General features: G+C 40.0%; 1 pseudogene; it reads right to left on the reverse strand.

Annotated features, from left to right (window-relative positions):
- Positions 1-1288: 1288 nt before the first annotated feature.
- LOC110574217 lies at positions 1289-11404 on the reverse strand (annotated as a pseudogene).
- Positions 11405-13767: the final 2363 nt, after the last annotated feature.

A 13767-nucleotide genomic window follows, 5' to 3' on the forward strand; every position in this document is an offset into this window, starting at 1 on the left:
CTATGCTCTAAACCTCAATGGATTAGTCAGGGGATATGGGCTGATGACTTGATTTATTTTATTTTATTTTTTTTTGGCATTAAGAAATTCCCTTTATTAATTTTTTTCTTTTTACCTATTTTAATTATGATAAATTTTCAAATATGCCAATGAAATGATAAACTAGTTCAGTAAACACTGTCAGATGCAACAATGGTTCACATTTTGGAAAATTTGCTTGTCTGTTTTTATTTTTCTCCATCTCTCTCCATCTCTGTCTCTCTCCTGAATCCATCTGAAAGTAAATCTATCTTAACACTTCATCCTAACATATTCTGCTGGTATTTCCTAAAAACAAGAACATTTTCCTACATAACAGCATGAGCACACCTAAAACATTAACTGTAATTCCTTAGTGTCTTCTTTCTCATCAATATCCATACTGCCCAGTTGTTTCTAAATTTCCTTTGACCAGAATTTAATCTCTTCAAATTTAGAAAAGTCCCACACCATTGTAGTGTGGTTTTGTTTTTCTGAAATTGACTTTCAGATGGGATGACATAAATTAATTTATAGAATGTCGTACATTCTGGATTTGTCTGTGTTTCCTTGGGTGATGTTTCAATTTGTTGCTCTAATCCTGTATTTCTGGTAAGCTGAAAGTTAGGTCTATATAACCCCAAGGTCTCATGTCACCCTTTGTCCTTAAAAGAAGCAGAGAACTTAGTAAGTTTCACTAGATGGCATCTTTTTTCCTCTCTCTCTCCTTTACCTTTTTTTATCAAGTTACTTCCAAGCCCACTGGTCTCCTCCTGGTCTGTTCTGCCTTGCAGTTCTCCAGCACTGGGTTAAAGCCATACTACCCTTATTTTCAGGCTTGCTTTGAAGTTGGAGGGGAAAATGTGTTCTAGAACCCTCATTTTTGTTAACTAGTTGTATTTGATTTTTTTTTCTCATTAAACTTCTGTTTTAATGGGTCTCAAAATTCTGTGACAGATTTTTGTTCAAGTTGTTTCCATTAAAAAGTACTGATTTTAAAAATAACTTAAGGGTGCCTGGGTGGCTCAGTCATTAGGCGTCTGCCTTTGGCTCAGGTCATGATCCCAGGGTCCTGGGATCAAGCCCCACATCGGGCTTCCTGCTCGGCGGGAAGCCTCCTTCTCCCTCTCCCACTCCCTCTGCTTGCGTTCCCTCTCTCGCTGTGTCTCTCTCTGTCAAATAAATAAATAAAATATTAAAAAAAATAACTTAAAACTGCCACACACACACATACATACACACAAAAAAGAAAAAACAAATGGTCCACAAAACATTCTCCTTTCCTTCTGAAGGTTTTATGATGCATTGTTATCATTAACCAGTCTTTTACTATGTAACTTAAATGGTCAATTGACAGAAACAGTTCTGAGACCATTCTTCCACCACTGATTAAGACTGGGGTGGCAGGTATTGGGGATAATATTAATTTAGCCTTCTGAGCTTTCTGGGCAGACCTGGTGACCTTGCCATCTCCAGCTGCCTTCTTGTCCATTGCTCTGATGACATCCACAGCAACCATCTGTCTCATGTCACAAACAGCAAAATGGCCCAGACGAGGATAGTCAGAGAAGCTCTCAACACACATAGGCTTGCCAGGAACCATATCAACAATGGCAACATCACCAGATTTCAAGAACTTGAGACCATCTTCCAGCTTTTTTCCAGAAGGACGATCTATCTTCTCCTTCAGCTCAGCAAACTTGAAGCAATGTGAGCTGTGTGACAGTCCAGCACAGGGGCATATCCAGCACTGATTTGGCCTGGATGGTTCAGGATAATCACCTGAGCCGTGAAGCCAGCTGCTTCCATCGGTGGGTCATTTTTGCTGTCACCAGCCACATTGCCCACGACGAACATCTCTGACAGACACGTTCTTGACATTGAAGCTGGCATTGTCCTCAGAAAGAATCTCACTCAAAGCTTCATGGTGCATTTCAACAGACTTTACTTCAGTTGTAACATTGACTGGAGCAAAGGTGACCACCATGCCAGGTTTAAGAACACCAGTCTCCACTCGGCCCACAGGGACAGTACCAATACCAACAATTCTGTAGACGTCCTGGAGAGGCAGACGCAAGGGCTTGTCAGTTGGACGAGTTGGTGGCAGAATGCAGTCCAGAGCTTCAAGCAGTGTGGTTCCACTGGCATTCCCATCTTTACGGGTGACTTTCCATCCCTTGAACCAAGGCATGTTAGCACTTGGCTCCAGCATATTGTCACCATTCCAACCAGAAATTGGCACAAATGCTACTGTGTCAGGGTTGTAGCCAATTTTCTTAATGTAGGTGCTGACTTCCTTAAAATTTCCTTGTATCTCTCCTGGCTGTAGGGTGGCTCAGTGGAATCCATCTTGTTAACACAAACAATTAGTGTGTAAGCCAGAAGGGCATGCTCACGGATCTGCCCATTCTTGAAGATACCAGCTTCAAATTCACCAACACCAGCAGCAACAATCAGGACAGCACAGTCAGCCTGAGATGTGCCTGTAATCATGTTTTTGATAAAGTCTCTGTGTCCTGGGGCATCAGTGATGGTCACATAATACTTGCTGGTCTCGAATTTCCACAGGGAGATATCAATGGTGATACCACGTTCATGTTCAGCTTTCAGTTTATCCAAGACCCAGGCATACTGGAAGGAGCCCTTTCTCATCTCAGCAGCCTCCTCAAATTTTTTGATAGTTCTTTTGTCGATCCCACCACATTTGTAGATCAGATGACCAGTAGTGGTAGACTTGCCCGTATCCACGTGTCCAATGACAACGATGTTGATGTGAGTCTTTTCCTTTCTAATTTTGGTTTGGATGAGCAGTGGTTCTCACAACACCTGTGTTCTGGCGGCAAACCAGTTGCAAAAAAGCTTTTGTTAACCAGTTGTATTTGATTTTAATCCTTAAAGCTTGAAACATTATCCTTGTTTGTTGTTGTTGTTTTTTATTAACATATAATGTATTATTTGTCTCGGGGATACAGGTCTGTGATTCATCAATCTTACACAATTCATAGCATTCACCATAGCACATACCCTCCTCAATGTCCATCACCCAGACACCCCATCCCTCCCACCTCCCCCACTCCTCAGTTTTTTCCTGAGATTAAGAGTCTCTTATGGTTTGGTCCCTCTCTGGTTTTGTCTTTTTTGATTTTTACCTCCCTTCACCTATGATCCTCTGCCTTGTTTCTTAAATTCCACACATCAGTGAGATCATATGATACTTGTCTTTCTCTGATTGACTTATTTTGCTTAGCATAATACCCTCTAGTTCCATCCACATCATTGCAAATGGCAAGATTTCATTTTTTTGATAGTTGCATAATATTCCATTGTATATATATATACCACTTATTCTTTATCCATTCATCTGTTGATGGACATCTAGGCTCTTTCCACAGTTTGGCTATTGTGGACATTGCTGCTATAAACATTGGGGTGCACATACCCCTTCAGATCACTACATTTGTATCCTTGGGGTAAATACCCAGTAGTGCAATTGCTGGGTTGTATGGTAGCTCTATTTTCAACTTTTTGAAGAACCTCCATACTGTTTTCCAGAGTGGCTGCACCAGCTTGCATTCCCACCAACAGTATAGGAGGGTTCCCCTTTCTCTGCATTCCCGCCAACATCTGTCATTTCCTGACTTGTTAATTTTAGCCATTCTGACTGGTGTGAGGTGGTATCTCATTGAGGTTTTGATTTGGATTTCCCTGATGCCAAGTGATGTTGAGCACTTTTTATGTGTCTGTTGGTCATTTGGATGTCTTCTTTGCAGAAATGTCTGTTCATGTCTTCTGCCCATTTCTTGATTGGATTATGTGTTCTTTGGGTGTTGAGTTTGATAAGTTCTTTATAGATTTTGGATACTAGCCCTTTATCTGATATGTCATTTGCAAACATCTTCTCCCATTCTGTCAGTTGTCTTTTGGTTTTGTTGACTGTTTCTTTTGCTTTGCAAAAGCTTTTTAACTTGAAGTCCCAATAGTTCATTTTTGCATTTGCTTCCCTTGCCTTTGCAATGTTTCTAGGAAAAAGTTGCTGCGGCTGAGGTCAAAGAGGTTGCTGCCTGTGTTCTCCTTTAAGATTTTGATGGACTCCTGTCTCACATTGAGGTGTTTCATCCATTTTCAGTCTATTATTGTGTGTGGTGTAAGGAAATGGTCCAGTTTCATTCTTCTGCATGTGTCTGTCCCATCTTCCCAACACCATTTGTTGAAGAGACTATCTTTTTTCCATTGGATATTCTTTCCTGCTTTGTCGAAGATTAGTTGACCATGGAGTTGAGGGTCCATTTCTGGGCAAAACATTATCTTTGTAATATATTAGTGACTTCCACAAAGATGGCTTTCATAGTTTTAGATTTTGAAAGTTACTTCAAGTTCCTTCGGTCCAGCCTCCTTTATTTACAATTAATCCATTCATTTATTCATTCAATAAGCTGTGTTTCAGGTACTCTGCTAGTCACAAGGGACACAAAATGATGAAGATATAATACTTGCCCTTATTGAATTGGGAAATAGACATGTTAATAATTATCATTTCAGCCCTGAAAACTTTCCTAACTTCCTCACTTTGCATTCAAAATAGGCTTGCAGATTTCCTCAATGTTCCTATAGCATCCTATACATATGTATAGCATTGATTTTATCTCATGGCATTGTGATTATTCATTATTTGTCACTGTTCTCCACTAGACTGAAAGTTCCTTGAGTTTTTGAGATACTTTTCATATCAGTGTCTTCAGTATTCAGCACTGATCTCTGAAACATAACAAATGTCCAGTAAATGTCTGATAAATTAATGAATGTTATGAGTTAAATGCTGTTAGATATTGTAGCAATATGAACAAAATGGTATAAATATTGAGAAGGCAACCTTTGAATTGGAGTTCTAAAAGGTGAATAAAGACGGGGAGGGGGTGGTTAGGATATCACAGGGAGAAGGAATTGCAAAGAACAAAGTGGTATTTCAAAGAGCAAAATATAAAGACAGGCTATCAGGGGGGAAAATGAAAAGTGGGTTGGGATGAGATTTTGAAGAGTCCTGACTGCTAAGCTAAAACTTGTTTGGATTCTATCCCAGAGGCAATAGGGGGAAAACAGAAGCTTTTTAAGATAAGGAATGACATGATCACTTTTATTTTTTCAGCAGAATTATTCTAGTATAGGACTGAAATGGAGGAAACTGGCACCAAGGAGGAGAAATAAAGAAGAAAAAAAGCAACCAAGAGAGGTTCTGTGACCTGTCCAACATCATAGTGCTAGACAGTCATCACACCATCACTACAAACCTGAAGCAGGGCAAGACCGTTGAGCTTAAGATTCTGGGATGTGGGCATAAGTGTTGTTCAGAGGAAGGTGAGGTATGAGAAACCAGAGTTACCAGAATGAAACCATGTGTCAGGGAGAGATTAAGCTACGTCATAAAAATATCAAGGATTGTTAGATAGGCTGACAGGAAAAGAAGGTATTTGAAGCAGAAGTTAAAACAATGAAAGGCAGAGACAGACTGCTGTGTGTGTGTGCTGCTAGTGATCTAGGGACTAGAGGGAAATAGGGCTGCAGAGATAATCAGGGATTAGTTTGTATATGGTTCTTGGGTTAATAACATTCATATATGTATGTCTAAATTGTTACCATCTACAGCCTATTCTGGCTATCATAGGTGGTTTATTTATTAGTCATCTAGCTAGACAGATGAAGATTTAGTCAGCTAGTTGGTTACTTTAGAACCACATACTTTATAAAGAACTGTTTCCTGGCTATGGGTTTTCCACTGGTCAGTGGTGGGTATGCCCCATCTTCTGGAAACAACTAGATGAACTATCCTAGGCTTTGTCATCAGCACTTACCACAAATGAAACTTCAGTTGAAACCTACTGATAAGTTGATAGAGTCAATGAATAAATCATGTTAAGACAGGACTCTGAGAATCTGAGCATGTCCTGTAGAGGTGCCCACACATCTCTGTTCAATGAGGTATAAAGCCTCACACTATGTACACCAATCACGCAGAGAAAGAGGTGTGACTGAGAGGAATTTGCCCTCAGGTCTGCTTCCCACAGATTCTCGTACACCTCTTTGGGTGCTGGCCACAAACAGAGATACAGAGATCTGCCACAGTCCTTTTTACACTGCTCGGTCCAGGGACTGGGGAAGGGAAAATCTGAAATGCAAAGGCTTTTTCTTCTAAATCCAACCAGCCGCTTTCAAAGGAGACTGAAAGCATGATAGAGCAGAACTTCTTGCCCTTCTTTCTGTTTGTTTATTTCAGTCCTCTACTTTCTCTTTTGATGAGCTACTGTGTCAGGGTTGGCCTCAAAAGCACGAGTGGTCTAAATAATTAAAAAGTGAGGAACCATGTCAAATCATTCTACTTCCCCATGTTCCCTCCATCCAATGAATCATTCATTCATTCATTCATTCATTCATTCATTCATTGATCAACAAATATATAAAGTGCTCCTACTATGTACCAGGCACCATTCTAGGCTTTAGAGATAAATCCATGAACAAAACAGACCTACTTCTCTGTCCTGTGTAACTTCAAGTGAAGAAAGACTGACTTTAAATAATGAACACTCAGGTAAGAAAAATATAAAATAGGTTAGAAAACAAGTTCTATGGAGAAAAAAAATATAGCAAGGAATGAGGGATTGAGAATGCAGGGGTTGATAGGAAGGAGGAGGTAAGAACTGCAATTCAAAAAAATGGTGGTCAGGGAGGCATTTAGAGATGGCATTTTTGTGCCTTGAAGGAGGGGCCCACCTTACAGCAAAGTGCTTCTATTTCTACTCAAGGGAGTTCTGTAGTCAGTGCTATTCTCAACTTTGGCAGGCATTCAGAGAGTGCTCTTTGCCATGGAAGTTCCTTTCATTAAAAAGACCAGCAGCTGGTCCAAATCAAGCTCTTCACCTTGACCCAAAAACACTCTTGTTGCTTTTAAATATTCTCTGTACCTCCTGCTATGAAGAATCTACACAGCAATCCTGGGAATATCATTCTCTCCAGACTCACTTCTTTGCATGGCTCTCCTCTTTTCTACAGTCTGTATTCACATCCAAATAGCTACAATTATCTAGAGAATCCAAGAGAACTTTGAATTTCCTAGGAAATTGAAGAAAGACGTATAAAGCTAACAGTTTTGAACACGTTCTTAGTGCTTACATGGAGCAAGACTCACAACAACCTCAAGAGGCGGGTACTGGTGTTGTTCAGTTTTACAGATAAGTAAATTAAGGCTTAAAGAAGTTAAATACCTTGTCTATGGTCATAGTATATTGCAGCCAGAATTTGACCCCGGTGGTGTACTCTAGAGCCCACACAGCATCCAGCTTTCACTTTAGTGTTCACATCTGCCACTGCTAAGCCACGTTAAAACTTTATCCTTTTGTAAAATATTAAGTGCCTGGGTGCCTGGGTGGCTAAGATGGTTAAGTGTCTGCCTTCAGCTCAGGTCATAATCCCGGGGTCCTGGGATCAAGTCCCGCATCAGGCTGTCTGCTCCTTGGGAGCCTGCTTCTCCCTCCCCCTCTCTCTCTCTCTGTCTCTCATGAATAAATAAATAAAATCTTTTAAAAAAATATTAAGTGCCTGACTCAGAGTATCTTAAATCATGTCTTCCTATAATATGATATACTATTTGATATTACTTTTTCATCCAGTACCTCTCTCTCCCCCAAAGAAAGAAAATTTTACAGTAAGTAAAAACTTGCATTCAAATAAACTTAAAACATGGTCTTACAAAAAACTAAGCCCACTTTAAAGATGGAAGGAAGGAAGGACAAATAGAGCAGCAAGGAGAATAATAGTTTCCTAGCTTCTAGAGTCCCACAGGTCATCACCACAAAAAAAGTTGCGTTCTCTTATTTCATTTATTTCCAACTTACTCATCTGTTTTTGATGACCTTTTACTAAGTGCTAGTCACTGAGTTGTGGGCACTGATATAACCCACATTTCTTTATGTCAATAGTATTAATGATGATAATAATCCAAATTTCACTAGGTTTTGATGTCATCTATTCACAGAAGTCTTCTTAACTCTTTAGTTAAACCAAAATTTATATATTTTTAAAAAGCAAAGTTTTGAGACGTAAAACCTTTTGAGAGCAAAGGAAAGCTAAAATTGAAATTTATTTTCATGACACACGTAGTGATTTCCTTCTGGGAGCAAAATGGCATAACTTTACAGAGACCTGTGCATTTAATTTATATTGGTTATACCTTCATTGATCTGTGTATCTTCAAAATCATTTATATCAGGTGCACACCTAGTGTGAAATCAATGTTCAGAGAGACTTCCCTTGAAAAAAGTATATCCTCTCCTATTGTCTTAAGTGATTGGAGCTCCTGTTGATCTAAGTGGGAATGATACTGTGTTCTTGTTCTCTTTATCCTGGGGAATGCTTAGATTCACACATAGTTCTCTTCAATTTGTTTTTAACAATAACAATTTTTCCAATCTGCCCTGGGATTTATATAAACTGAAAGTCAACAGTTGGCTGTGATGATGCTCACAAAGCTCTCTGAGACCTGGCTAGGGAAACTTGCCATCATGTTTTCTGGCTCTGGCCAATTCTGGCTGCAATATACTATGACCATGTTGCAATAAAAGGACAGTCAGAGAGACGTAAATCGTTAATTTTGAAGAAAGAAACTCCATGGGATTTAACTTGGTTGAGAAGATACTGAGATATGGTTTCACATATGCATATTTTAATTGATATTTTACAAGAAACCATAATTGGGGCGCCTGGGTGGCTCAGTCGTTAAGCGTCTGCCTTAGGCTCAGGTCATGATCCCAGGATCCTGGGATGGAGCCCCACATTGGGCTCCCTGCTCGGGGGGAGGCCTGCATCTCCCTCTCCCTCCCCCCCCCTGCTTGTGTTCCCTCTCTCGCTGTGTCTCTCTCTGTCAAATAAATAAATAAGATCTTTAAAAAAATAAAATAAAATAAAAAAGAAACCCTAATGGATTTTCTATAACTAAGCATTTGTTTAGGCATTCCACTGGCAAGGTCAGATTCCAAAGAGCCCAAGGAAAGTGGACCCAAGAGAAATGGTTTGAATGTATGCTGTAGGAGAGTGAGAGAGCCAGTCTAGGATGTGAAAATGAATTTAGGTGCAGCTGCTTAGAGGATATGGAATGAGAGAAAGCTGTTGCTTTGAGGAAAGTAAAAGTCAGGGCCGGGAAGTTAAGCAGTTTTATACGTATTCCCTTTGCCCTGATGGTTCATATGCATCGTGTTCTTCAGATCTGCCAGGTTGTATCCCAAGAGAGGAGCACAGAGAGAACTTCACCCCAGAAAGACAGGAAACTAACCTCTAACCCAGTTCCCTAACCTCATTATGGCTTTTAGCATTTTCCACTTTATCTAGAGCAGGCTGACCCAGTTTGAATTCCACTGAAACTGATTTTCCCCTAACTTGACACTGAGGCACATACCCTCATAGGTATTCTAAGCCTTAAAGTATTTAAACAATTTTTGTCTCTGACAGAGCCAAAGCAACTTTCCTAGCTTCACATTTCAGTTCTACAACATTCCTCAAATTCTTCGACATTCATTTAAGCAAAGGTATCTTGCATTCAGAGGTCAGCTCTACTTTAAATACATGTCTAACTCTAGTGTTATAAATTTGTAGCCAGACCCCTGCTTGACAGTTAGAACAGACTAAGGATTCTATTAAAAAGTGTTTGTTCACTGACTGTTCAGTATGTAGAAAGGAGTAAGTTTTGCTGTCCCAATTTCCATGAAAATTACTTGAGGTCAAGAACTAACTTTCCATAATGTTTTGTTCCCATTTTGCTTCCTTCTCTTTTATCCAACCTGTTTACAGTCCCAGAACTGAATAGAGGTTTATCCAGTGACATTGAACAATTCAACCTCTTTATTAATAAGCTCATTTTCTATAAGTTTAACTTGTCTCTCTTTCCTAATCATGAACTCCTGCTACTGTCCACAGAAGCTCTTAATTCTGTACAAAGGGGTAAGCACTCAATCAATTATAGTACCTTTTACTAAGTTGATGATAATCCATTTTATTTGAATTGGCTATCCATAAAGTGGTGACATTTATTAGCCTCTGAAATAGCCTGACAATGAATCTTGAGAACCTCAGACTCTGAGGAAATATTAACAAACAAAATACATGGGATTGGCTTTAGATCAACTTATCAAAAGAAAATAACTTGTCAAAAGAGCTGTATTTCTGGGGCACTTGGGTGGCTCAGTGGGTTAAGCGTCCGACTCTTGATTTCTGCTTAGGTCATGATCTCAGGGTTGTGAGATCAAGCCCTGTGTCAGGCTCTGTGCTGAGCATGGAGCCTGCTTGAGATTCTCTCTCTCCCTCTCCCTCTGACCCTCTTCCTACTCTCTCTCTCTCTCTAAAAAATAAATAAAATAAAATAATAAAATAATTTTTTTTTAAAAGAGCTATATTTCCTTTCTTTACCTCAGGAAGAACAATAAAAAGCCTCTGCTTCTTTTCCATGCAGAAAAAAAAGCTACATGCAAATAAAAATGCTGATGTATGGAGTGTATGTAGAATAAATAATCTAAGTGATGGGTCACTATGTGATTTGATGGTACAGTTTCAAGCAACTTAACTGTAATGCAAAGTCACAGTGTTTACACATCTGCTGCCACACCTACTCAACCAATCCTGGATCAAGGGTCTAGGTTACCCTTGTTCCTGAACCAGGGGTTTGGGTACCATTGAAGAGAATCACCCAACCCTGTGGATTAGGGTCACTATAACATCAGTGCAAGACAGCACTAAATACTGACTCTTTTATTTGAGGCAATCAAGCATGAAATATTTAAACTTCTTGTTTCTCTATATAGATATCTACATTCATACTCCCCTACCCCTCCCCACACTTTCCTTCATTTGTAGAGCAAAATGAATTGCCATTTCTCTGGTTCAGAGCAAACACACTCCTCTGTGCTCTGGATCCCAGCTCTTCCTGTCTCCCACAGGACCCAGCTCCATCAGTTATTGTCACTCTTTCTTCTTTCTTTAGCCTGCCCTTCTCCACTGGCTCCTTTCCATCAGTGGATACCCATGCTTATACAGCATTTCTCCCCTCTACTTACCTCAGCCATTTCTTTACCTGCCATTCAAACTTCAATTTACTAATAATCTGTTACCCCAGTAAATTCACTGAAGCAGCTCTTGTTAAGCCCATCAGCAACCAATCCTAATGGACACTTCACATTGACCTTAGTTTATTTGAACTTTGACAATTCATTACTATTTCCTAGTTTAAAATGTTCTGCCCCTGGGTTTTTATAGTAAAATTTTCTATTGACGTTCCTGTTACTTTAGTCCCAATGTTAGCCTTCTTGTCCACACCTAATTCAAAAGTTGGTGTTTCCCTAGAATCCATCATCATGCCGTTTTTCTTATTCTACATTTCTCACTGAATGTTCTCACCTACTTCTGTGGTTTTAACTGTTACTTAGAGGCTGATGTAGCCAAAGTAGTTTTCCCCCCTTTCTTTAGTCAAGTACACTGCTGGCGGTTAAAATGTCACTTGCATCTCTTCTTGGGTGCAAAGATATATAGTAGACAGTTTCCTATCCTGGGAAAGAAGTCATGCCACATTTTCACTGACTTTTTGAAGCTGTACAGCCTCATGGGATGCAGAGCTCTTGGTAGAAGATAAAGCAATTTGCCTAAAGATTCCTGAGGATCCTTCCATGTGGGAAACAGTAAATTACTCCAAATCCTGTTCTTGAGATTTTGAGTTAGGAAGATCTGCTAGGGTGAGCCAGCATAGTTCCCCACGCAGGTCTTGGGGCAAAGAAGGGTGATACAATCCCTAAAAAGTTGCCATGAACATAAATAGAGGATACAGTGGGCTAGCTCTGGTGCTTCATCAGCAGAGAGAAAGGGAAAAAGCAATTCTCTTGTCTTTGAAGTAGCTAATATGGAAACCCCTAGAGTGTGAGCGAAACCATTCTCTTTCACTTGTAGAGTTCTTATATCCTGTCAGTCATCAAGTCTTTCTGATTCCATTTCCAAATATCTCCTGTACGCTTCCCTGCTTTCAATTTCATTGTCATTGATTTGAGTTAGTCCCTCCTCATCTCTTGCCAGGACAATTACAACAGTCTCTTTACTGGGTTTCTACCCCAAAGTCTTACCCAGCTCTCAGAGCCAAATACCTAAAAATGCAAATGTGATCCTATCACTTGTCTGCTTGAAACCATCTGATGGTTTCCCACCAGCCATAAGCTAAACCCCGAACTCCTTTAACACGCCCCAGATGGACTCCATCTTCTGGACTCTGCCTGTCTATTCAGCTTCAGTTTTTTCATTTCCTACCTTATGTTTCAGGCTGTAGGAAAACCAAATTATTTGTGGTTAGCCCTAATCCCATGCTCTTTTCTTCTTTCCATCTCTTTGTTCATGCTGTTCACCAAGTCTTGTATGCTCCTCACCTTGCAGTTTGCTCTTAGTTGTCTTTCAAGACTCAACTTGGGAATCATCAATTCTCTCACTGTCCTGAGCCATTTTCTGGGTAACTGGAATATTTATCTTTGTAGTTATTCCAGCCACCCCCTATCCCCCATCAGGCCATTCCTCCATGTTTTTCAGGAATTCTCAATGTCCTAGCTTGGAAGTCCCACCCTGACAGTTATCAAAGATGATTAGGACAAAGGAGTGGTAACACATTGTTGAGAAGATTGGGAAACAATACCTAAGAAAATACCTCAGAAACCCTGAGGAATTAGAGTAGGCCTTAGCTTAATTGTTCCCTGATCTTACTCACTTTTCTATTCACCTCTCCCTGATAAGATTTATAGCTGCAGATAATAATTTTTTCCCTGTAGATTCTCCACATGATAGCAAATGGAATGTGCCTAATTATCTGCTTATGAGGTAACATCCTCTGTTCATGCCTATTGTAATTTCTACTCCTCACAGTAATTAGAAAAGCTTCATAGGATGAGTGGGTCCAAATACCGTTTTACAGTCATTAAAAGCACCAGTTTTGGAATTAGACTAACAGACTCAACTTCAAATACTCATTCATTCTGCTGCATACTGTGTAACTCTGGTACTTAATCTAAGACTTAATTTCCCATCTTTAAAATGAAAATGATAATATTAATAATAATAATACATACCACAGAGGATTATTGTGGGGACTAAGTGAACTAAACATATAAAACACTTGTTTAAGTGCTCAATAAAGGTTAACTTTACAGTGTTCTTGGGAGGACCAAAATCAATGCTGGGAATACAGAGCACACTTTTGGTTGGACTGAACCTAATGATGTGCCTTTCACTGCAATTAAGTAAGCGTGCCTCTGGGTAGCAGCCGCTTGGATAGAGCCTCTTCCGCTCCCTCAGGTGGGAAGGAGCGGAAATGAATCATGCAGTGTAGAGAAGATTGGAGCTGGTGTGGGAGGGGAAACTGTGTAGGAAGCTTTCTCTGTTTCTCTGCCTTGGTTCAGGCTCCCACTTAGATTGTAACAACAACATGATATCTGTGGGCCCTTTTTCAAGGGCTTTGGAACAGTCACAAGGCTGGCCCACTTGATAACCAATCATTTGTCTGTGGACAGAGGTAATCCTCTCAGTGTGGCTGGATTAATGACTGGTGCTGGTCAGCTGATCAGGACTCAAGAGTGAGCTGAGCAGAGAACAGGCCCAGCACACAAATGCAAAATGAGAGGAGTCTGTTTCTATTGACTTTCCTGCTTCCCAAACTTTTGGCTTGTTCCTCAGGGCCTGATCTCTTTG

Source organism: Neomonachus schauinslandi, chromosome 6, assembly GCF_002201575.2.
Source record: "Neomonachus schauinslandi chromosome 6, ASM220157v2, whole genome shotgun sequence".
NCBI lineage: Eukaryota > Metazoa > Chordata > Mammalia > Carnivora > Phocidae > Neomonachus > Neomonachus schauinslandi.